This window comes from Mustela erminea, chromosome 2, assembly GCF_009829155.1.
Source record: "Mustela erminea isolate mMusErm1 chromosome 2, mMusErm1.Pri, whole genome shotgun sequence".
Classification (NCBI taxonomy): domain Eukaryota; kingdom Metazoa; phylum Chordata; class Mammalia; order Carnivora; family Mustelidae; genus Mustela; species Mustela erminea.
In genome coordinates this window covers 141,279,454-141,305,339 of record NC_045615.1, presented here as the reverse complement: position 1 = coordinate 141,305,339, position 25,886 = coordinate 141,279,454, and the positions used below count along the sequence as shown (strand labels likewise).

Sequence of the window (25,886 nt, the reverse complement as noted above, 5' to 3'; positions counted from 1 at the left end):
GGGCTTCATCCCAGGACCCTGGGATCATGACCTGAGTTGAAGGCAGACACTTAACGACTGAGCACCTAGGTGCCCCTATGGTCATATCATTCTTGATGGTTATTTCCTTTCTGCTTAAGAAAATTCCATTATATTCAGATTTTTCATTGTGGCTATTTGGAAATCAGATGTCAATCTAACTTGCTTATTTGCCTTTGTCAGTAATCTTTTTTTCCTAGCTGCTTTTAAGGTTCTCTTTTTTTTCCTCCCTCCCTCCCCTGCCCTCCCCTACCCTCCCCTTCCCTTCCTTTCTCTTCTCACTTCTCCTCTCCTCTTCTCTTCCCTTTCCTTCCCTTCCCTTTTCTCTCCTCCCTCCCTCCTTTCCTCCCTCCCCTCCTCTCCTTTTCCTTCCTTCCTTCCTTCCTTCTATATCCTTCCTTCCATCTTTTGATGTTCTGTAGTATCATTACAATGAATCTATCTGCCTTGTATATCTTTTTATTTATTCTGCTGGAGATTCATTGGGTTTCTTAAATCTGAGGATTTCTGTCTTTTGTAAATTCATAATAATTCTTTGTCAACATCTCTTTGAATATTGCTTCTTCGTTTTCTCTATTACTTCTTTCTTGTATTCTAATTTAATATGTTAGATATCTTAATTATAGTCTCCATGTCTTCTTTCTCAAATATATGTGTTCATTTTTATTTTTTTCCTTTAAAGTTTAATAGCTTAAAACATGCAGATCTCTGGTAGTTTTATAACTACCAGTATATTAAAAATATTTTTATTAAGAGCATTTAAATCACAAAACCAGCATAGGTTACTGCAAATCCAGTTAAAATCTTGCTCAATGAAACTAACAACAGCAATAGCTCTCATCCTAAATATATTCAGTGCACACATCTTGAGCTGTCTTAGCATCTGCAGTGTTAAGTTCAGATTTTCTTCTTTTTCTTTACCCTTGCATTGCAGTCAGCTTCAAGCTCAGGGGATGGGAATTCTTCTATTATAATATAACATTAACCTATCAATATCATTATAATTTGAACTTGAACCATAGAGTTGCAACAACATGTTTGTTTTTAGAGGAATTTTGGCTTGTGCAACTTTATTTTCAGTGATATGAATCCATAATCACATTTATTTTTTAGGAATAATATGTAACATGTCTGCAATTATGGCTGATTCACAACTCATATAGCTTCCCCACGATTCTATATCTGTGTAGGAAATATGGAAAGACTAGAAGCTAGGACAGAGGTTGCCATGACAAATGAACTTAGTTGTTTTGCTAGATAAATTTATTCCTCCTCTGGAATGGCAATTTTAGTTGTCAATCAGTGTGTTTACACTCCTGAAAGAGATTGTATATGGATGTGCCTAACCAACAGTTTCAACAGCTCTTGCGAAGTGTGTCAAAGCCACCTTGCCATTCTTCATTCAGTTCTTATTTCCTGTGAATTTTCATGGAGGCAGAGTTGGTATTTCTTCTTTGGGTGTGGACAAAAGTCACAAAAATGAAACCTTGCTAACTCAAGTTATTCATCATAGGAAATTCTTGGGGACTCTTCTTGGCCCCTTATGTGATTACATAGTTCACTAAGTCCTTATGATTTTTAGGGTTGATGTTTTCCATTGGTCCCCAAATCACCCATTGAAGAGCAGTATTTTGATAAGTTGTGACATGTAGATAATAAAAAACAACTTCTTGGCTTTGACTCTGTTTCTCCCAACGTACTGTTTTTCATTATATCATCAAGAATTTCTAAAGCTGTTGGAAAATCTTTAAAGAGTTCTTTGGCAAATATATGGTCTACTTTCTGGAGGTATAGGCATTGAAATGAGCGCCTACGCTTTCATTTTTAAGATCCAGATCTAATTTGGGTCTCTTCTTGATGCCCTTGAAATCCATATGTTCCAGAGAATAAAATGTTCCATTATATTCTTTCTTTTTTAAAAAAGATTTTATTTATTTATTTGACAGATGGAGATCACAAGTAGGCAGAGAGGCAGGCAAAGAGAGAGAATGAAGCAGGATCCCTGCTGAGCAGCGAGCCCAGTGTGTGGGGCTTGATCCAAGGAACCTGGGATCATGACCCAAGCCGAAGGCAGGGGCTTTAACCCACTGAACCACCCAGGCGCCTGTCCATTATTTTTCTTATTTTCACTTTAAGCTTCTAAGATTAAGCAATCAAAGCCCTACTGTGTAATTTGAGAACCCAGAGTCTTCAGAGGCCCAAGTCCATTTTCAAACATGTTATTCAATCCATTAGGAATATCCAGAACAACTTATGTAGTGGCTTACATATTTCATTGACACCTCTGATCAGGAGCCTCTCAGAGAAACCCCAGAGTATCCATAACAGCGTGACTACAATGTCTACTGCTATCATCTCCTTCCCGTGTCTTAACTTTCATTTAAATTTTTTTCAATTTCTTTTCCCTTCTTCTGCACATTGAATAACTCTTCAGTTCTTCCTTCCAGTTCATTAATTCTCTCTTTCATTGTATCTAATGCTATATCCATCTACTGTGTTTTTAGTTCATTTATTATGTGTTTTTTTTTTCACCTGGAAGTTCTATTTGGTTCTTTTTTCAAATCTACCTGATCACACTTCATAGTTCCTATACCTTATTATACCTCAAATATTCTTTTTGTAAAAATAATTATATCAAACCTAACCACTTTATATTTCCTAATTGATAATTCCAATATCAGCCATTTTTGTAACTATAATCCTGTTGTTATTTCTACTCATTCTCATTCAAATGTCTTGTTTCCTCTTGTGTTTTGTATTTTTATATTTTAGTGAGTTTATAATTACCTGAGGAAATACTTGAGGCCTTTGCTTAAGGTATGTATATTTACCTAGGAAGGCATTAGTAATCTTGAGTCACTTTAAATTAAATTCTAAGGGGGCATGTGGGTGGCTCAGTCCTTAAGCAACTATCTTTGGCTCAGGTCATGATCCTGGAGTTCTGGGATTGAGCCCTGCATCAGGCTCTGTGCTCACAGAGAAGCCTGCTTCTCTCTCTCCCACTCTCCCTGCTTGTGTTCCCTCTCTTGCTGTGTCTCTGTCAAATAAATAAATAAGATCTTTAAAAAAAAATAAATTCTAAGGTTAGGTATTTGGGGATCACAAATGGAGTGTAAATTCTAGATTCTGGCTCTAAACCTTATGAGAACTACTTGTGAATAGGAATTTTAGACTCTACTCAGAGTCAAGATTGAGATAAAATATTTATTTACTATGTTCTTTTGTGGGCTAGATTTTCTTCTTTTGGTTTACCCTTGCATTAAAGATGTCAACTTCTGGGTCCTGGCCTATTTAGGGATTTGTGTGTGTGTTCATCCTGTTCAGGTCCTAGGCATTGTATCTTTATCCCTCCTTGATTTCCATTAAAATGAAGACTCTAGGCCACCAGGAATAAGCAAATGTTTTCAGGGTCCCATTACTTTAGGGTGGTTACCTTTGAAAATTTGTATTTTCTTGTATTTTTAGACTCTAATGATTTCCATTATTTTTCTGACAACTCATTTAAGCATTTTAACATCTTTTATCCAGCATTTTTAGGTGTCATAAGCCAGGAAGTTCTTCATGATATTTATTCTTTAATTTGTGGGAAGTGGAAGTTTGGGAGTATGCTTACATACTCTAATTTACAAGGTTTCTATTGTAAAGTAAGCTGAATTGAGGAATTGACATAGTTCTTCTCCTGCCCAGTTAAAAAAAAAAAAAAAAGTCATCTGAACACTCAAAATTCCTGAGCTTTTGGAGCCACATTATAATTTTGCCTCATTATAGCATGGTTGCTACTGTCCTAGTGTAACCCTGGACAACTTATGCCAGTAGAAGATAGACTGAATGTATAGAGAGTGATGAGGAACAATGTCTGGTTCATGAATCAGCACTCACCATGAGTTACCTACTCTGAGATTCACAACAACCTAATGAAATGGGTAGCATTGCTTTCATTTTATAAATAAGAAATCTAAGCCTCAGTGATGTTAAGTAACTCATCAGAAGAAGACAGGAGGAGCTGGAATGTTCTGCAAGATCATCCAGGCATGTCTTCCTAGAACAAGCCTTCAGATGATCCTGTAGGTCAGTCATCTATTCATTTATCCATCCATCCATCCATCCATCCATCCATCCATCCATCCGTGAATTCATTCAATAAACCTTTCTTGAGAACTTGCCACGTGTGTCACGCTGTGCTAGATACTGACAAGAAAAATGGATAAGATCAAGAGCTTACATTCTTATGCGGAAGACATATAAACAATTTTAATATATTTAATAAATTGTATATTTAATAATATAATATAAATGATTTAATATAAATTTAATATATTTAATTTAAAATATAACCATTTAAATTAAATGATAGGGATTTTGAGAACATTGGGAAGGGCATTACCAATGCTCATGTATAGTTGGGGTGGGAAAAGGGAAGGTGGTTGCTGACTGAAATGGGTGGTGAGATAAAGGGTAGAGGTAGGAACATCAATAAGTAAAGATGGAGCATTCGTTTAGGAGATGGCTGCTCCTTTTTCTCTAAAAGAAGTGGAAATAATAAGAGCTTAAAACTATTGTATTTAAAAAGGATTTATTCCTTACAGTTACCGGCACAAAAGCTTTTCAGATTCCGCCACTTGCTGGATGGAACAGATCAGTGATGGTTTGGTTATCCAGCTTGTGATCTTTTCTGGAATTGAAACATCACACAGAGGAAAGACTTGTCTGGTACAACTGCTTTTAACTTCGTTTTCTTCTTGATTGTTCAAGCCCTTATATCAGAAACTCTAATCCAATTTTCTCATACCCCATCTCCCTACTGATCAACAAAGGTTCCATGCTGGGTCTTGCAAAATTAAGCTGTAAGCTTTTCTTCTACCAAAGGTTCAAATCTGAGCACAGATGTCAGAGTTAATCCAGTTACCCTGGCACTCTTAAACCCCTAGAAAGTAGATTTGTCTTGATGCCTTTTTAATGGTACAGAATTTTCCTCCACACAGCAACTTTCTTCACTTTCTTGGTTATACCTAATTGGGTTTATCTTTGTCTGAAGCAACATGATGGACAGACCTCTTGGCAAGCGGACTGTGTTTACTTCTAGGGCTTAAAATGTGGGTCATAGACACTGCTAGCGACTAAATATCCACTGGGAATCCTTATCCCCCTCTAGCTGTTTGTTCTGAAAACAAAACTGTCATCAATGATCCTGGAAAACAGAACCTGGAGCTTTAAGGATGTGTAGAAGTTACATGATATTACAGCTAAACTGAGTATGCCCAGTGGTGTTAATTGGGGTCAACTTCCAACATGCTTTTGAGGTCTGTGATTGCTATCATTACAGCTTAAGTCTCAAAGGCTGCACATTTATCACTAATCTAACCCAATCCCTGGTCTTCTAGATAAGTCATTTGCCATCATAGTTGAACATAGAAATTGAGATTGGGGTCTTTCTTAACTCAATTTCTGCTGAATGATCTCTACTCAGTCCTTTATATCTGTAATTCTTGGCAGTACAGTTTGGACAGGATAGAAAGACTTGTATCAAACTCTGACTATAAATGCTTTTTAAATATATTACCTTGGGCAAATGACTCAACCTTCATCAGCTTCTTCATGTGCAAAATTGGATAATAATATTCATTTCAAAGGTTTCTTTGAGGACTAATTGAAATGTATGTAAAGCACCTAGCATAGGACATGGGCTTAGAATGAGTGCTCAGTAAATAAAGTAAGTAGTGTCATTCTGATTTCCTTATTAACAAAGGAATCATGTCTTCAGTTCTACCAAGAATGGGTTGCTGACTGATTGCCAAGAAAAGAGGGACTATAGATTTAGGTTAAAGATTGTATGGAGAACAATAATGAAAAGTCAAATGGAGACTGGTAGACTGATTTCCTACACTCACCTCTGTCCTGTTTTTGGCAAATACTTTACAATATTGCAAGAAATACTAAACAAAATGGAAGGATGTTCAGAAGGTGAGTGAGGTTGAAATTATGCCATTTTTTGCAGTCCTGATCCTGTCCGTTGCCATAGCTCGAGTCCATCATCCCGCTTGTGTACAGGTCTCTGTTGGCTGCTCTTCGCTTCTCACTCCAGGATTCTTGAGATCACTTTGTCTTGTGTGCCAGGAGTTGGCTCTTAAACTAAAGGAGCTCTGTTGGGTGTGGTGATGAAGGAGGCATGCTGAAAAGTGACTGTAAGAAAAGCCCAGCCACAGTTGTATACTGGATGCTGTGATAGGAATGTGGGGAAAATGGCCATGAGACAGCATCTCTGTCCTTAAACTGCTCACCACAGTTCAGTACGTGAGACTGACCAGCACACAGACAATGCCATTGCAGAGCAGTGAGTGTCACACAGGCTTCAACAGAGAGTTCTAGGAGTTACACCCAGATATAGGGACATTAATGCTCAAAGGTAAAGATGTAAATAAGGAGTCAGCCAGAAGAGCTGACATGTGTGCACATGTTTAGTGGGGTATAAGGTGGGAGTGGGAATGTGAGGAAGAGACAAGGAGCATTTGGAAAATGCTTCTGGTGTGAAGGTACACTTTTGCGGTGCTTGGAGGTGAGAAGAGCAAGGGATACTTGAGGAACTGTTGGCTAAACTACTACTGATGCCCCGCCTTGCCTCTCTGGTGTCTGGTGAATGGGTTCTTTTGTCTATGAAAGATTCCCTGGTGACCTGCCCAGCAGCAAGGTGGAGTATTCCTCTGCTCTGAAGACCCACTGTGAAAGCCTAGTCCTTTTCTCATTTCATCTCTTCGGTATTTTTTCTTTTTTTCTCTCTTCCTCCTCCTTTACTTCCCTAAATGTTTCTACTTCGACTCTGTGCTATGTTGAAGGAGCTTTGCTGCAATGTGGAACTCTCAGGGAACAAACCCACAGGGGTAGGATCTGCGGTGCAGTCCGTGGCGACCTTCCTCCCTAGGCATTCCCTGTTCATCAGGCGTTGACACTCACAATCTGAGCTTCCTGCTGTGTTGAGCCCCCACTTTGGCCCTGGTCTGTAATCCCCAGGGCCTCTTTGCCAGCTTTCTTCTAAAAGAGGGCTTTTCTTTCAGCTCCTATGTTCAGAAAAGAAACCATAGTGTTTCTTCCTGCATCCCGTTCTGTCTCTCAACTCCTAAGTGAAAGTGTTTTACAGTCATCAGAATCCTGACCAGGAAAATCATCCATAATCCACCATTCACAGAAATATCGCTGCAACAATTTCAGTCTTCCTCCTTCTTCCTCTCTCCCTGTCCCTTTTTCTCCCCAACCCCTCTCCCTTATGTCTCCTCTTTCACTCTCCGTTTCTCTCCCCTTCTCTTCTCCCTCCCACCATGTACAAAAAATCTCTTGGCTGTCTCTCCTCAACTGTCAAAGCTTTTACAATGATCATTTCCCAGTTTCCCAGTCTCTCAGCCCTTTCCACGCAATCCAAAATTTATGTCTTTCTAAAAGTCTAACTAATATGTATTGAGACTCTAATATATGCTACATGCCACACACACACACACACACACACACACACACAGTGATTATATCTACTCTTTAGGTGAAAAAATTAAAGGTCAGAGCTAGTTTATAGCTGAAAATTCAGCTCAAGTCTGACTTAAAAGGAATACAAAATTCCTTTTGTATTTTATAATTTTTTTCTGATTGTGAAACATTTATGTAGAAAAAAATCACAGATGTACCTTCATCTTAATTTTATTTTATTAAAAGAAAACCAATTAAGAATATATAGACTAAAAAGTAAAAAAATAAATAAGTAAAGAAGTACCTTCCCATATGCTGCATCCTAACTCACCATTAACATTTTATGGCTTATGTTCTGTCTTTATCTTATAAAGTCTTAAATAAATATTTATAAAATTGGCACATATAAGTGCATGTATATATTTTTCCAGCTTGAGATATATAATAATATGCACACATATAACCTTGTGTAAGTTTAAGGTATACAGTATGATAATTTGATACACATATATTACAAAATGATTGCCAAAATAAGATAAGTTAACATATCAATTACCTCATGTAATTATCTCTTTTGTACAAAAGACTTGATGAAAATATTTAAGTTTGACTTTCTTATTAACTGTTAAGTACACAAAATGGTATTATTAAAATACTATTCACCACGCTGGGCATTAGACTCCCAGAATTCATTCATCTTATAACTGGAAATTTGTATGCTGTGACCAACATCTTCCCCTTACCCCAATATCCAGCTCCCAGCCACCACAATTCTACTTTCTATTTTTGAGTTTGGTTTTTAAATTCCATGTATAAGTGATATCATACAATATTTGTCTTTCTCTGATTTATTTCATTTAACATGATATGTATGTATATATTATATATATATGTGTATATGTATACATTTCAGGCTGAATTTCACCTATTCACACCCTTTTCAGAAGTATATAAAATCATCCCACTGAACATCTTCTAACAATAACTTCTTAAAAAATATTTGTCAGTTGTTTGTTGATAAACAATTACATCATTGTTTAGATTCATAATTCTTGGATTCCTACTACATTGAATATTTTTTAAATGTTTATTGATTGTTACTATTTCTTAATTTCATTTTCTTTAGAGCAAGGTTTGGCAAACTAAGTCCATGGGCCAAATCTAGTTCTTAGTCTGTTTCTGAAAGCAGAACTTTATTGGGATATAGCCACATCTCTTTCATTTATGTGTTTTCTATGACTGCTTTTGTGTCTTTTTGCAGAGTTGTGTAATTGAGACAGAAACAGTATGGTCTGCAAAGTTTAAAATATGGACCTTTACAAATCTGGACCTTTACATAAAGTTTTCTCACCCCTGCTCTTGAGAATAAACTCCTATATTGTCAATCTCCTATTTCCTTTATCTTGTATTTTCAGTACTTTTCTCATATGTCTTGAGTTGATTTTCTTCATGCTACACCTCCTCAGTAAGAGAGATATCTCTATGTGTTTTCCAATAAGCAAGATGCAGGGATTTCCCTTGATTGTCCTTGCTGAATCCCAGCCTTCTGGTTGAGCCCCTTCTCAGTTTTATGGAAAAATGATTGTACATTTCACGCCTAATTCCCAGGGTCCAGCTGGTGCTCATGTGACCTGGCTCTGAGATTCTAAGAGAAGGTTTTCTATTACCATTCACTGTTTGTTTCACTGATGTAAACCATTAATGAAATCACTGGTATTTCTATTATTTTTGAGAGGCATTATGATATAATTTTTAGAAGCATGGATCCTGGAATCAGATTGTCTGGTTAAAGTATTAGGTCTACCACTTTTTAAAAAAATTTTTTATTTCTTTTCAGTATAACAGTATATTCATTTTTTTAAACCAAACTGTTACAACTTAGCATATTCTTTTTTTTATTAATAAATTTATTTTCAGAAACACAGTATTCATTATTTTTTCACCACACCCAGGAGTGCAATTGCAGGGTCATAGGGAAGTTCTATTTTTAATTTTTTTTAAATTAATTTATTTATTTTCAGAAAAACGGTATTCATTATTTTTTCACCACACCCAGTGCTCCATGCAATTCGTGCCCTCTATAATATCCACCACCTGGTACCCCAACCTCCCACCCCCCCGCCACTTCAAACCCCTGAGATTGTTTTTCAGAGTCCATAGTCTCTCATGATTCACCTCCCCTTCCAATTTCCCCCAACTCCCTTCTCCTCTCTAACACTCTTTGTCCTCCATGCTATTTGTTATGCTCCACAAATAAGTGAAACCATATGATAATTGACTCTCTCTGCTTGACTTATTTCACTCAGCATAATCTCTTCCAGTCCCGTCCATGTTGCTACAAAAGTTGGGTATTCGTCCTTTCTGATGGAGGCATAATACTCTATAGTGTATATGGACCACATCTTCCTTATCCATTCGTCCATTGAAGGGCATCTTGGTTCTTTCCACAGTTTGGCGACCGTGGCCATTGCTGCTATAAACATTGGGGTACAGATGGCCCTTCTTTTCACTACATCTGTATCTTTGGGGTAAATCCCCAGTAGTGCAATGGCAGAGTCATAGGGAAGCTCTATTTTTAATTCCTTGAGGAATCTCCACACTGTTTTCCAAAGTGGCTGCACAAATTGCATTCTCACCAACAGTGTAAGAGGGTTCCCCTTTTTCCACATCCTCTCCAACACAGGTTGTTTCCTGTCTTGTTAATTTTGGCCATTCTAACTGGTGTAAGGTGGTATCTCAATGTGGTTTTTTAATTTGAATCTCCCTGATGGCTAGTGACGATGAACATTTTTTCATGTGTCTGATAGCCATTTGTATGTCTTCATTGGGGAAGTGTCTGTTCATATCCTCTGCCCATTTTTTGACATGATTTTCTGTTTTGTGTGTGTTGAGTTTGAGGAGTTCTTTATAGATCCTGGATATCAACCTTTTGTCTGTACTGTCATTTGCAAATATCTTCTCCTATTCCGTGGGTTTCCTTTTTGTTTTGTTGACTGTTTCCTTTGCTGTGCAGAAGATTTTGATGTTGATGAAGTCCCCAAAGTTCATCTTCGCTTTTATTTCCTTTGCCTTTGGAGACATATCTTGAAAGAAGTTGCTGTGGTCTATGTTCTCCTCTAGGATTCTGATGGATTCCTATCTCACGTTGAGGTCTTTTATCCATTTTGAGTTTATCTTTGTGTATGGTGGAAGAGAATGGTCGAGTTTCATTCTTCTCCATATAGCTGTCCAGTTCTCCCAGCACCATTTATTGAAGAGACTGTCTTTTTCCATTGTATATTTTTTCCTGTTTTGTCAAAGATTATTTGACTGTAGAGTTGAGGGTCCATATCTGGGCTCTCTACTCTGTTCCACTGGTCTATGTCTGTTTTTATGCCAGCTTGTCTCCAGGTCTACCACTTATTAACTGCGAATTTAGGCAAATTACTTTTGCTTGTTTGCCAGTTTCCCATCATCTATAAAAGTCATGGGGATTATGCTATTATCTTTCTCATATGGTTGTAAATGAGACTGTACTCCCTGGGATATCCCTGGGCTCTTCAACATTCTCCAGCCTCCCTTGCTGTGATTTGGGCCATGTGACTACTTCTGGCCAATGGCCTGGGAGTGGAAAAGTCATATGTTATTTCAAGACTGGGGCAGGTAAGAGCCAGTTTGCCCTCTGCATCCCTCTCTTTCTATACAACAGTGTCCTTGGGTGGTATCTCAAGGTGGAGGGTCCCTGAATCCTTGAGTTTCGAGTTGCAGGAGAGTCACTGCTTACCCAAATCAAACCTTGAATGAATAAGAAATAAACTTGTGCCAAAGATGGAGATTTTGGAGTTACTTTATTTTTCCCATGACATAGCTTATGCTAGTATTCTGACTAATACAGGGTTGTTCTAAACACTAACTAATATATAAAAAGCACTTGGATGAATGCCTAGCATATTAAGTGCTATAAGAATGTTTTCCTTATTATCCCTCTTCTTATTAAAAAGATGATAATTCTTAGCATTGACTCTTTTGCTTTCTACTCATACCTTTATCCCTCTACTTACTCTATTTATAAAGAAACACCTGCATAAGGATGGATACACACACACACACACACACACACACACACAATGTTGTCTTAGAGAAGTTAGTGGTCTATAAGTAGGTCTAGAATATGACTTAAAGTAAGTCTTAAGTAAGTCTTAAATATGACTCTGTGTCCCTGAGCAAGAGAAAGGAATATGTGTGTCTTGTTACCTTCCCTCAGGTTGCTAATAGTTTTGTTTCATGTGGGAACGCACAGACATTCATTTTGTTTTCCCAGTACACTTCAGTTCGCCTTAAGCTTAGTAGAAATTTCTCCCAGATTCTGCAGTAGGCTGCTTTATCTCTCAGTGTTAATCATTTTCATCTTTTTCTGAGTCTCCATTGATTCTTTATCAAACCATCAGTCTTGTGTCTGATCTCCACTGGTATTCACTCACGCTTCTTACACAGATTACAGTCAGTCCATACATTCTTCATAAAGTTATTTTCATTCCAAAGCTGTTTGCTTTGATTACTCTTTCATTAGTTGGAACATGGAACACAGGAAAACAGATGCGATTAAGAGAGTTGCTGAAGTTCAGTATTTTCAATCCCCTATATTGTTGCTCATTTCGAATACCAAGCCATCCTTTGTTTCTTCTTTGACATCAGTTCTGCATAATCTAACTTACTTGTTCTTGGAAAATGTAACCCTATTATTCACTGTCTACATCTGAGCTCCAGTGTATATCATCTCTCCATGCTCTTTTGGAGTCAATAGATTTAAGGAAGTGTAAATGGGCCAATGATTTAACATGGAGTGGAAAAATGAGTAGAGTGCAAACCATGAGGGGATTTAAATTTGAAACTTAAGACTTTGCATTGTATGGAATGTGGTAACTCCATACAATACGCATTTTGGAATGATGATCCTGGTAAGAAACACAGAAGACAGTGAAGAGGAGGAAGATAAGGAGGCCCGGAACAAGGTGAATAAGAATGTGTGTGTGACCCAAAAGCATTTGGTTTACCGACTCACCCTTCGGGGTATAGGGAGGAATGATAAAACAGTTTTGAGGAAGGTAGAACTGATAAGACTTGATGTCTGGTTAAAGAAGCCATAGGGTGATTGTAGGTTTTTTATTTGAGTCACTGTGAGTGTTGGTGTCATTTATTCATCAAAGTTCATCCCATACGAGGCAAAGAAGATTTTTGGAGAAGGTAGTTTCTTTTTTGTATGTGTTCTGTTTGAGATGTCTTCAGGATATCCCGTCGGGATGTCTGAAAGGCATTTGAATGTATAAGTGCAAGCTCAGAGAAGGTAGGCAGAGTAGGGAAGAGTAAAGAAGTAGCTCAGTAATCGTCAGTGTAGTGGAGACAGCTGAGAGGTGGCAGTACCACTGGTGGAGCCCTGAGGTGTGCGAATAGGCAGCTGGGACCTGAGGAACAGCAGCAGTGTTACTAAAGGATAGCATTAGTCTGCTGTGCCCATGACATCCAGGGGGTTCCTGGGGATTCTAAAGGGGAGAGAATCCTAGTGGAAAAGAAACAGGTGTTCAGCTGATGTTGATGTCCCGATGTTCAGCTGATGGGGCTCTGGAGCCAGCAAAAGCTGACATATTAAAGTGATCTGATCAGCACGTACATGCAGAATGGCTTATCCATTACTATTCAGTAATGGAAATACTTCATGTTTTTCTCTTCAAAATACTATCTTGGTCTTTTTCCTCTCTCATTTGCACAGAGATTATTGCCCCATATGGAGGCAGCATATTGTGAAAATAGCAGGGACTTCAGAAACTTTTATTTTAGATCTACATTCTGGGTAGAAACCTACTAACTAGGTAAAATTGGTGAAAACGGCTTTGCTTCCCTGAGCCTCAGTTTCCTTGGGAACCTCACATACTGTTGAGAAGTTTAAACAAGGTAATATAAAAACATTTGAAACAGTTTTCTTTATTTTAAATGATTGGTACTTTCATGCTTTCATGTCAGGTTGTCTTCCAGAGACCTTTTTCTTCTCCACAAAAGAGCGTCAGTGTACCACTTTCTGGCAAATGTTCCAGTGCCCTTCACTGAGGCCCAAGAACCTCACCCTCATTTTAATGACTGTTAGCTTTATCTTCCTTTCAGGTGTGCATCTGATAGACTCTGACTAATTATTAAGTAGGGTTCTTTTTCACTTTGATGAAGTTCCAGAAAACCATTCAACAAAACAGATGGGTTCCCTAACCCTTTTATGTGGGCCTTGGAAATGGCAGTCAAATCCTCTGGTAGTACAGCCTTGTGTAAAGCACCTTCATTTTTCTGAGCACTGTGGACAGAGATCTCTGCTGCCTCTGTTTCTCTTTCTGCCCATGAAGGTCTCATCTGTCTCACTGATCTATTTGAGATTGTGATCTTGAATTCCTCTTTTATTTATCCTTGTGGTCATTGATTGAACGTCACATCCTCTCAGTAGTTTTTGGCCTGAGGAATTATGTGGATTCCTCTAATCTTCTGTAAATGATATAGCCATTTTACCGGGATGTTCAAATACTTGATAAAAGATAGGGCTCTGTCCACCAAAACACTGTGGTCATAGTTTGGTTATGGCCTTACTGAGAAAACACACAGAGAAGAACTTTAATGGTTCTTATATTTTCTTTTCATCTACTTCAAGATAGATTCTTTGTGTGGCTCCTTCCCTTTGTCATTATTAGCCTGGGACCAAGGGCATTGAGTACAGTTAGGAAGCCTGACTCACAATCCCTAATCTTGGACCTCAGAGATATCTTAAAGGTGAAGCTTATGTACTGGAGGATTTCCAAAGCAATATGGAAGGACCATTCTCCTTTTCTTGGCCAGTCTTATTGATTTTTAGGAAAAGGAGCCATTACCACAACCTCTTTAATCCATGTCATTGTTTGACTATCTCTTTGTCCCTTTCAACAGTTAAATACTTAGTGTTTTATATCCTAAAGTGACCTGCATCAGACTATAGAGTACTTTGTTTTATCTTAACTACCTTCAGAAAAATGACTGAAGCTACTATCCTCATAGGCACCTTATAAGTCTTATTGCTCTAAACTATTTTAAAATTAGTAACTGGTGGTAAACTATTTTGTAACATTTGTGAACAGCATCATAGCCTACTGAAGAGCTTTTTAACATAATAATGACCTCCTTTTTTTTTTTTTTTTTAAACTCTGGAGTTGCCCTTCTGTTTTCTGAAGTTACTTTAAGGATCATCTTTCAGAAGGAAAACAACCTGGCATATAAACCACTTCTGAGCCTGTTTATCCAGAGTGCAGAGTGAAGATACTATTAGGTGTGAAAAAACAATTAATTTCATGGGTATTAAGCAGTAGTTTCAAGATTCATCTTCAGGGGTCAAGTGTCTCAGGCTGCTGTTGAACAAGAGGATGTTGATGCAATGCCCCTGAGGAAGACAAGAAGTTAGATTGAATATTGCTGAATTTGTTTTTTGAATAAATATTTAGAAAGATGCACTCTTTACTTTTCATCTTTTCACCTGCATAACCAATTATACATCTATCAAAGTAAAAAGTCCACAGCGAGGACCAGATGCATTGTACCTCCTGGGAGAGGGAAGAGGGGTGGGAGAAAAGGAGTGGGGGGATGACCAGGAAAGGGAAGACAAATGAAGCAGCCAGAGATGTGTCTCAGGAAGAGCCTGGGGAGATGATTCTGGAACCTCCTTGGTCTGTGAACTAGACTGGAAAGTTTCAGCCTGAGCTAAGAACTCATAAATACCACTGGTAAGTGAGTTAATCATTTATTTGAATATGGAAACTATGCACAGGACTCAGGGTTAAAGGTTAACAGGCGGGGCTTTAAAAACAATTTCTCTAAGTAGGCAGTAATAGACTACAACTGATGTCTTCTGTCCCCACATTAAAACAAGAAACTGATTCAAATGAACTAATGCATCCTGGATTCAAAATTATAAAAAAGCTATAATTGAGAAATTAAGGAAAGCTGAAATCTTAAAATAGAAATAAAAGAACTATATATTATATAGGGTATAACAGTTATTGGGAAGTTATTTGTGCATATGTTGATCTTTCTCAATAGATAGTGGTTCAAGGAAGGACTTTGTCTTCATGTTTCTGTTCCTCACAGTGGGTTAACTCAATAAACAGGAGTTGAAGTCAATTCAAGTCAACTTCACACTTGCATTGTGGTTGTATATTGTGAATGCTGAAGAAAAAAAAATCAATGAAATTGTTTATATAGTACCAAGAATCCCCTAAACTGGATTTAATTGACATGTACCTTCAAACTGGGAAAAACAGAAAAAAATGATATACTTATTACTTAGTAAAATTAAGGTATATGTTTTAAGCAACTAGAAATAAATCCAGCTGTTTTGTTTCACACACCCCAAAATCAAGTGGACTGAAAATAGATGACTAACCAGCACAACCATCACAATTATAGCAAACATTCAGAGTAGAGACACTATTCCAGATATTTTACATATTAGTGCATTTAATTCTCATAAAGCCCTTTAAGATAGCTAAGTATTGTCCTCATTTTACAAAGAAATAAACTGAGGCACAGAGAGGTTATACTACTTGCCCAAGGATACAACCAGTTAGTGGCAGGACCTGGATTTGAATCAATGAAGTTATGTTCTAGACTGGGGTGGACCCTTACTTTACTACTTCACTATGGTACTGTGAAAAAAGCTGGAGTAAGCATAGAAAAAAAAAATACTATAAAATTACTAGATAAGGAACATTTCATTTCATGTGGGGTATTCAAGGAAGACTTTAAAAAGGAGGCACAATGTGAGTTAAATAAATGAGTTGGATGTCAACAGGGGGAGAAGGAAACAGATACTGGAAGAATGGGGTGGGCTTGCAATGATGGATGGAGGAGATGAAGGAAGGTGTTTCAGATGAGAAAAAAAGGAGAAGAAATAGTATGGGGTAAGATAATTTGGGGGAAATAGTAGATAGACCAATTTAGTTAGAGAAGACAAATGTAGTGCTGACCCAGGAGATAACCTTGGAAAAGCACAGATGACGAAGGGGTGAATTTGATCCCTAAGGCAATAGGGAAGTTATTGAAAACTTTTAAGCTAGTAAATGACATGAATAGAAAACAGTCCTGGCTTTCTCTAGACCAAGAATGGGCCTAGAGACTCGGAAACCAATCCTGCTCCATACTGAATTTAATTAAAAGTCAAGCCCAAGAATAGAGCATGGGTTTCAAGGGTCTCAAATCTTAGTTGTACAATTATGTTATTTTGTTTACTTTCCTTTCCACATTAAAGGACTATTGTAGATCCAAAGAAGGTATTAATCATAAGAACAAACAAAACTAGCTCTGTCCTCAGAAAGCTAATGATCTAGTGAGAAGACATAATGTACAAGATAAAATAAGTAAAAATAATACCCGAATGTTACTGATAAAAGAAACGGAAAAAAAAAAAAAAAGAAGAAGGGAAGGGAACAAGAAGAGTGAGGGCGTTGAATTTTGGACAGACTTTACTTTTGAGTAAAGACTTAAAGAAGTTAATGAGTAAGCCTTGTGGAAGAACAGCTTTCCAGGAACAGGGGAGAGCAAGGGCAAAGGCCCTGGGGTGGAAGCATGCTTGAAATATCTGAAGAAGAGGGTGGAGTGGATAGTGCAGGGAATAAAGGTGAGATTAACAGCAGATAGTGAGCAAGATAAGTTAGAGACAGATTAACAAAGGTCCTCCTGCAGGTAGTGAGAACTTAACCTTTACTGTGATAACATTGTGGGTTTTAAGCAGAGGACTGACACGATCTAATATTTTAATGGAATCAGTGTGGCTAGCATGTTGAGATTGGGCCAGGAGGATAAATATGAGGTAGGAGACAAAAGCAAAAGCAGGGAGACCTGTTAGGAGTAGGGTGGTCACAGTAGAGAGCGTATTCAATCTTGAATATATTTTTAAGATAGGGCCTATAGAATATTCTGATGGACAAGATGGGGAATGTAAGGTGTGGAGAGGAGGTAGTCATGGACAGCATGATGGATTTTTGCCTGAATGACTGGATTATTGGAGGAATTGTTTCTTTTGATAGTAGTGGAAAGAGAGCTGTTATGGCCTCAATTTAACATAGAACAGTTTGGGAAATGTCTACTAGACATTCAAGTAGAAATATCAAGCAGGAATATAGATATAAGATCTGGGGTTCATATTGGGGTTGTAGCGCATGGATGGTAGTAAAGACATAAACTGGCTGAGGTCACCTAAAGAGTGAGCATAGATAGAAAAGTAGAGGTCCACTTACTGATCCCTGGACACTGAACATTCAGAGCCTGGAGGAAGGGGGCGAATCAGCAGAAGAATCCAAGAACAAATGGCCAGTGAGGTAGGAAGAAAACAAAGTCAGTGTGATGTCCTAAAAACCAGGGGAAGACAAGTTTTCAAGAAGAAAGTAATCAATGCTGCTGATGGGGCAAATAAGATGAGGCCTGAGAAAAAGCCCTGGACGTAGGCCATTGCGACCTTGAAGAGCAGCAACAGTCAGAAGGAGAGAGTGTAAGTAAGTGGGTTTGAGAAACTGGACCAGTCTACTTAATTTTAGTAACGCCATTCTCTTGGCTTGACATCTACTGGGTACCAGTGGAGAAAAGGTTTTGCTTTGTTTTGTTTTTGAAGTGTTTTCATGGAGCTCTGCCTGTGCATGGCTTTTATCATGTGTTAATTTGTGATTCAAGGGTTTTCTTGCCAATAAACCCATATATTTTTTAAAATTTTTATTTATTTATTTTACAGAGAGAGAGAGATCACAAGTAGGCAGAGCAGCAGACAGAGAGAGAGGGGGATACAGCCGCCCTGTGGAGCAGAGAGCTGGATGTGGGGCTCGATCCCAGGACCCTGAGATCACGACCTGAGCCAAAGGCAGAGGCTTAACCCACTGAGCCCCCCATGTGCCCCCAATAAACCCATATCGATGGAATCTTTCTCTGGGCAAAAGCATGGGAATGCAGAGAAGTGGGAGACATAATTCTAGTGGTTGCTATTATGCCCATCACACTTCCTCTTCCTTCACTCTGGATTCATGCTTCACTGTGGCGAACGTATGGCTTAGGTTGCCTCCCTTCCAACCAATAGCAGGCAGCTGACCTAGGCTGGGTCAACCAGAAGCCCACATTTCCTTTGTCACAGTGACTGGTTCAAGGGCCAGCACCAGCCATCATGCCAAAAGCTCCACCCTCTAGCACCTGCATCCAATAGTGTGCCTGGCTTGAGGAGTATGGGTACCAGTGCCTAGAAGCAGAGAAGTCTTCAGCTCCCCCTAGAGGCCACAAACTGTCAATATGCATAAGGTAGGAGGCTGTGTGCCTTCCCAGGGCAAATGTCAGGCTCCATTAGCAAGTGGGCAGTTGTCACTGCAGGGAGATCCCTGGCAGAAGGGCAAGTCACATAGGGAACCTCCCTTTCCGACTTGGCCCCCAACAGCTGACTCAGTACTTCATTGGAGCGACAAGAGCTGCCTGGCTGTTTTGCATTATCAGCATCCATTACAAAGCCACATGATAAATGATGGCCTGTTTCCTCACTTCTGTTTTTGAGGGCACCACAAAAGGACATCACACTCAACAGTCATGCTGGCCCAGAACTCCCCCTGCCCCCACCCTCCCATCCCCACCAGGAGTAAGAGTCTCTCCAGTGCCTGACTGATCACAGGAATGGCAGGACTCCAGCTGACGCTGCAGAGAGAGGAAGGATGGGCAGTGGGATTAAAGTGAATGGAAAAGTTAAAAGAGTGAAAATTTTTATTTTTGCAATGTGCCCCTCTGCTAACCATTATTTCAAAGCTTCCTGAATGGAAACAAATCAGGAAACAGCAGTGGGACTAATAAAACCTTACAGAGAACAGCTGGGGATAGCATCGGTGATCATTAAAAATACCACTATTGTGTGGGACCTTTGGTCATACATAAGCTTGGCTAATATCCCTTTTTCCCAAATAGCCCCAAGTTTGTTTTTTGGACAATAAAAGTGTGATTCAGAAAGTTAAGTGACTTTCCCAAGATCACTGCCACAGTGGATCAAGACAGAACAAAAAGTTCAAGCTATGTTCTTGAATTTGTTTCTTTACCCTCCAGGCTGGATGTGTTTAACTTTCCTGGTTGTGCTCTTGTGTTACCACTTCAACCCTGGTGGCGGATCCAACTCATTTTCAGTGTCAGCTAACATGGCTAACAATGTTACTTTCAACAGAAAGCCAGAAAAGAAACATCCTAGGACAAATCCCTGGTAATTTCTCTGGTAATTGACCTGGTTGAACTGGTCTGAATATTGCCTTATGCGAAAGCAGTTCAGACCTTAAAAAATTTATTTTCTTTGATTCTCTGTTCCTTCTCTTTTCCCTCCTGGTCCTCAATTTAAAAGATGCACACTGATCTTAGCTTCTCTTTCTGTTCATTTGCTTTTTCATTCATCCATCAAATGAGTTCATAAAGCAGCAATCTTTACTGAGCACTTACTATGGGCCAGGTGTCATGCTAAGTTCTGGAAGGACAAGGGTCCATTCTAATTTAGGGGTTAGGAAATCTTTCCCCAAGGCAGGACTGACTAAGCTGCCTGACTGACTAAGCTGGGACTTGAGGGATGAGAAAGCGTTAGCCAGGTGAGGCGGGGGATCAAAGAGTCTTCCAGGATAGGAGGTACATGTACCTGGAGGCAGTAAAAAGCAGAGCCCCTCAGGCAAGTGCCAATGTGTTCAATCAGTGAGTAGGGGACTTGGAAAGGTGGACCAGAATCATGAAGACATTTAAGGAGTGTTGATTTTCTTACAAGAAAGCTGGGTAGCTGGGAGGATTTTAAACACACATATTTCTAGTTCCATCCCTCCCTCTTATCATTAAACCATAATGGCTATGGGAGAAAATCAAACACTTCTCGATAAATACCTGAGTTCTCAGGCTCTAGCCACTCCCATACCTCTAACCCTGGGTATGAATTCCCCCCAGGACCTCAGATTAAAGTAAATTAATCTGCCTTGGGGAAGAGAGGAGGGAGCAGAGCCAAGAACTACTGATCATCCCATGGCCAGATCCAGTTTCAAGAGTGGCCCTGAAAAGAAAATAGTTAAGAGAACTCCAGGGACCAAGGCAATTGAGAGAAGGGGATTAGGGAATAAGCACAGCTAGGAAGAAACAATTCAGTCCTAAAATTCTGTGATCCAAGGCCAAATTCCACGAGTGCTTCACAAGACACCAAGCAGCACTCGTAACTGCATGAGGAATCAAAACCCTAGGCTCCTTGTATCCTGTTGATTTGTTTTGGGGTGTGCCCTTTAGATTCCAGTTCTTAGTCTCCTCTTAGGAAATGGAATCTTGGAACGTATTCCACCCCCTCCCCGCTTTTTTTTTTTTTTTTAACTTTTTTACCCCTCCTTTTCACCCAGACACAGCCCTGTTCCAAAGAGCTGTCCCTGTTGAAATCATCTTCTTGTTGTTGCTGCTGCTTCAAAGTCATCCCCTCTGCTGCCCATGGAGAATAACTATCTTGTCTGAGGCCTCCCTGATAGAGGAAGAGACGGAATGCAAGTCTCAGGGTAACCCATCATTGGTTCTGCCTCAGGACCTTTGCTTGGGCTGCTGTATCAGCCCAGACACCTCCTTGAGAGATCTGCCTAGCTATTTGCCTTTGCTTATAAATTATCTTCCTCCCAAGGCCCACCCGACCTTATTTAATACCACCCACTTGCCCAATCCTTCTTACCCTACTTTTCTTGTCTTTTTTTTTGTTGTTGTTATACATCTGTCTTACAATATATTGTCATTTACTGATTTACTATGCTTATTTTTTTTATTGTTGTTTTCTCTAACTACAATATAAGCTCACTGAGGGGATAGGTATGTCCCAAATGTATAAGAGCAATATGTATTCATCAAATATTCAGAGTGGAGGAATGCTCTTTCAGCAGAATGATACACAATTTTCTCCATTGTTGCTTTCAAACCATGTGGACAGTAGATGCAGATATCAAGGTGCATGGTGTTATGCACTGATAACTATCTCTGCTCTCCTCTGAGTTATTCTCAATATTCAGTCAATTCTCCTTAGCTGGATCAATGAAACAAAGGATAAGGAATTGATTTCTGATAGGCATTAAGGACCAAAGAGAAAAGGTTTGATGCCTATAGGCAAAATTATAAGCAAATGCTTTTAAAATGGGGGAGAGGGATTTCTGAATCCTGGAGAACTGTCCCATCGTATGGACCCTCGTGAGATCAGGAGGTGTCAGGCCAGCAAACTTGACCACACTTTAATCAACAAGGTCTGTGAAGAATTTATACAGGAAGTCATCCATTTTTAATATTGCAATTGTTTTCCTGTTTTCCTTTATTTGGTATGTTACCACAGGATCCCAGTTCCAAGAGTTTTCTTTGAATGCTTTCCTCTCCTATTTTTCTTTTTTAAATTTGGGTGCAAGCTGATATTTCCAGACAGCAAATGTTCTCTCAATATTTAAGGAAAGTGCGGAGGTTGGGTCTGTTAGGCTGAACAAAGCTGGACTGATGTAAAGGGTGAGGGTCACAAAAGTAGTGTGATTTTAAGTGGTAAGGCTGAAAGTGAGCTCTTTTGGGGAGCAGTGTGAAAGGTTGTACAACAAGCAGAGAAGGTCGGGATGTGGGCTGGGTAAGCCAGCCCAGAGAAGCAGGAGACTCTTTGCCGAGCTGGCAGGACTTGAAGTAAGTCCCTAGTTGTCCGGCTCCCACCCCAGCCCTACCTCACCACACCCTCGTGGTGCCGAAGGGAGGCACTCCTTACAGACCCAAAGCAGTCCAAGCCTCTCTTGAATGTGTTTTTCTGGCCAATTATCTGTAATCCAGCTGACATTTTGTAGACTTTTTATTTTTCAAGTACCAAAATTGTAAAGTTTCACAACCATTTGATTATAATTCATCAATTGACATTTGTTTGTTTTATCCTTTGGTTCGCCCTTTGCAGAGGCTGATTGGCAAAGCCTGGGTGGGAACAGAAGCAAAAGCACTCGAGAGCTTCCCAGAACACAGATTCTTCATTGTAATGAAATTAACGTTGAGCTATGTCTTGGCCCGGCTAACGCAATTCACTGGGTCCCAAGTCATAAGCCTACTCCTCCCCTCTGTGTGGATGAAGGACTTAGAGTTGGATTGATGGACTGTTGGTCCTTCTTAGTGTCTGCTCCCTGGTCTTCAGTGAACCTCTGGGGTCCTGGGTTATGCAGCATTTTAGCGCTGCCACAGTGGGCCCAAGCAATGCCCTTCTCTCTCTGAGAAGCAGCCCTGGACTTCCTGCCCTGACTTTGCTCATATTTCCATAATTTCTCCTAGAAATCTTGATGGTTCTGTGTCCCTGCAAGTCCTAAATTTTTGATCCCAACCTCCTTCTATGTCTCTTGTTTGGTGTCTCTGAGTCACATTCAGATGTCCAGATTGGGTTCCTTTTTGCTGTAGCAGGCTCTACTTGTTTTTCTGGTGAGCTCAGCAGACTTTTAAAGGAAATGGTTTCATAGAACAGAAAGACTTTAAGCACACTCATCTGTCACAAAAACAAGGATTAACATTGCAACTAAGATAGGAATGACCCAGAACTTTCCACATTCAAAATTATTTCAAACATTAACCCGTTGATCCAAATGGAGTTGAGCAGTGAGCAATGCCAACCCCGTATTAGAAAAGTGAACTTCTCAAGGTTGAATCATTCATTGTTAGTCAAGACAGAAGCCCAGCATAGAACTCTCACCACTTTTACCACCTCCAGAACAGGAGTTATGTTTTAGGAAAACAAAACTTTCCACCTAATAAGAGTCCAGCAAAGAGCCCCTTGTTCTAGAGACTCAGCACTGTTATCTCAAGCATTCATACACTGAAGAAAATTACATTTTTGAGCAAGAATTAGATGATTAATATCCCATACCTTGTCCAACAAACAATACAGGAAATACATACATATAAAAAAATATAAGTTTAAAATTGAACAACAGGGCTGGAGAAGTGTAAATTAGAACAAGTACAAAATAAAGATGAAGGAACTAAAAACATCTTACACAGCTACAATACTTGAGCAGTAAATTAACCTCAAAGTTTTCTGATAGCCAAAGCAAAGAAAGATAGGGTCATTTACAAAAATATTATTATTCACTAGGGAAAAAATACTCTTTCCTCAGGAAGCAAAGCAGTTTGGTTTTTGGTTCTGAAGATGTCTCATGGAAGACTTCAGCAAACGAAGGAATGTTTTCATGAAATGTTTTAAGATATATCCTTGAAATTAAACCTTGGGTAGGCTGTAGAATCTCTCTGAATAGCAGTTCACCACAATGTCAATCCATTTTAGAGGACCCATCACCCATGCTTGGGCAAAGCTGAAGCTGACACATTTTTATGAAATGTATCTAAAAATTTCATGTGTGCAGCACTGTGCTAGCGCTCTGGGAACGTAAGATTTAAAAAAGAGAGAGATGTGGTCTTTGTCCCCTGCAGCCATAGCCCAGTGAAGGGGAACACATAAAAACACAAATAATTCTCATACAGAGTAGCTTGTTGTCTTAGTTGGTTTGGGTTGCTAAGACAGAATACCATAGGCTGGGCGGCTTACACAACAGACATTTATTTCTGTTCTTCAAGTTGGTAAATCCATGATCAAGACAGAAACAGTGTCTGGTGAGGACCTTCTTTCTGGACAGAGGGCTGTCTCCTCGATGTATCCTTACATGGCAGAGAGCTGAGAGAGGGCACAAACTCTCCTGTCTCTTCTTATAGGGGCACTAATCTCATTCATGAGGACCCCAACCTCAGATATCAGACTAGATCACTTCCCAAAGACTAACGCTCCCCAATACCATCACATCTGGGTTAGGATTTCCACATCTGAATCCTGGGGGACACGAACATTCAGTCCATAACACTTGTGTTTAGTGTAAACAAACAACTTTGGGAAAAATTCATTTTCAAAAGAATTTTTTCCTACCCTTCTGGTATAATTATGTTATGAGGCTGGACTCAGACAGTTCTGAAACTACGCCAGCATAAGAGTAGCTACAGACTCCAGGGTTTTTCTCTGACTGACTTGGTGAGAAATGTGCCAATCCCTAAACCAACCTCACCAGCCAGGGTGCAGTGCTCTTGGATCTCTAGAAGCAGCTTGGGCCACATGCCCATCCTGGTAGCCTGGACTGAGACCAGGGAGGTGCGATTGTCCAAGGGAAGGTGTACATTCTGTTGCCAAAATAAAGGCTGCTGGGAAGCTCAAAGCCTCAAATATCCACCTCCTGGTTTTCCCTTCTTCAAATATGTCCCCTGCTTACTAGGTAGGACAATTTAGTTTCTTCTGAGATCCCTATGACCCAGATACAGTGGTTTATATATACACCTGAATTTGGGGGAGACACAGCGAACACATATCATTTATTTTTCTTATTATTGGGAGAGAAATAGTTAACTGTAAGGAAGCAAAAGTTCTGCCTCCTTTTCTGGTTAAAGCAGATTAATTTATAAAATGTTCCCTATCACCTCATTGTGTTACCAGGGAAGCTTGGTGGAAACCCTCCAGCTCTTGTGCTATTCCTTAAGTCCTGTGCCCTTATTAGCCACCAAATCCTCCTTGGGTCACTTGACTCCAGAATAGCAAGACTGAAAAACAAACACACACACTAAGAGACTCACCGTGAAGAATTAATCAGCTCTTGATGTGAATTATGGCATAAGACCAAGGAACACACTTACATATACCACAGTAGGAGGGGCCCTCTTTAGACTGCATCATGGGTATTTGGGGGCTGCATCTTTGACATATAGGCAGTTGAACTAAGTTTGTCCAAAGAGATACAGCTCTCCACTCAGATCACACAGTACTGTTAGAATATTTGTACCTATCAGGGGAATGTATGAACAGGGGCACGGGTAATGCAAAATAAAAGATAATATCAAACATCATTTTCCTCCCAAGCCAATTTTTTTATACTGTATATGCAGTATGTCATCATGGTAACGCACACTTGAGATATGTTAGCCATTGCACAATTATATAGAACAGACTTACCTGTCTAATTCTGTTGATCTAGAAATCATTTTTCTATCATCTCCAAAATCTCAATAGAAAATTTCCCCTGGGATGTCCCTTTTGAACCTCAAATTCAGTATGTCAGTAAGACTTCTGTATGACCCAAACCTCAGAATTATGTTATTTTCATGTCCTTTTCTCTACAAATTATTTATTAGTCTTCTTGTTAATCAACCTGTCTTCCCCTCAGTAAATACCTACTGAACTCCTCCTATTCTACTGGCACTGTGCAAGGCTCTGGATGTATGAGGAGGGGGAAATAGCAGACATGGTGCCTGCCTCCTGGTGGCTGCTGTCTGACAGAGGAGACAGATGTTACTTAAGTCATCAGAGACACAAGTAAGGAGTCCCAACCAGGACAGGTGCTGAAAGG

At 39.4% G+C, this 25,886-nt stretch overlaps 1 pseudogene; it reads right to left on the bottom strand.

Moving 5' to 3' along the window:
* Window positions 1-964: 964 nt before the first annotated feature.
* On the bottom strand, window positions 965-24,612 carry LOC116582649 (annotated as a pseudogene).
* Between the last annotated feature and the right edge of the window lie 1,274 nt (window positions 24,613-25,886).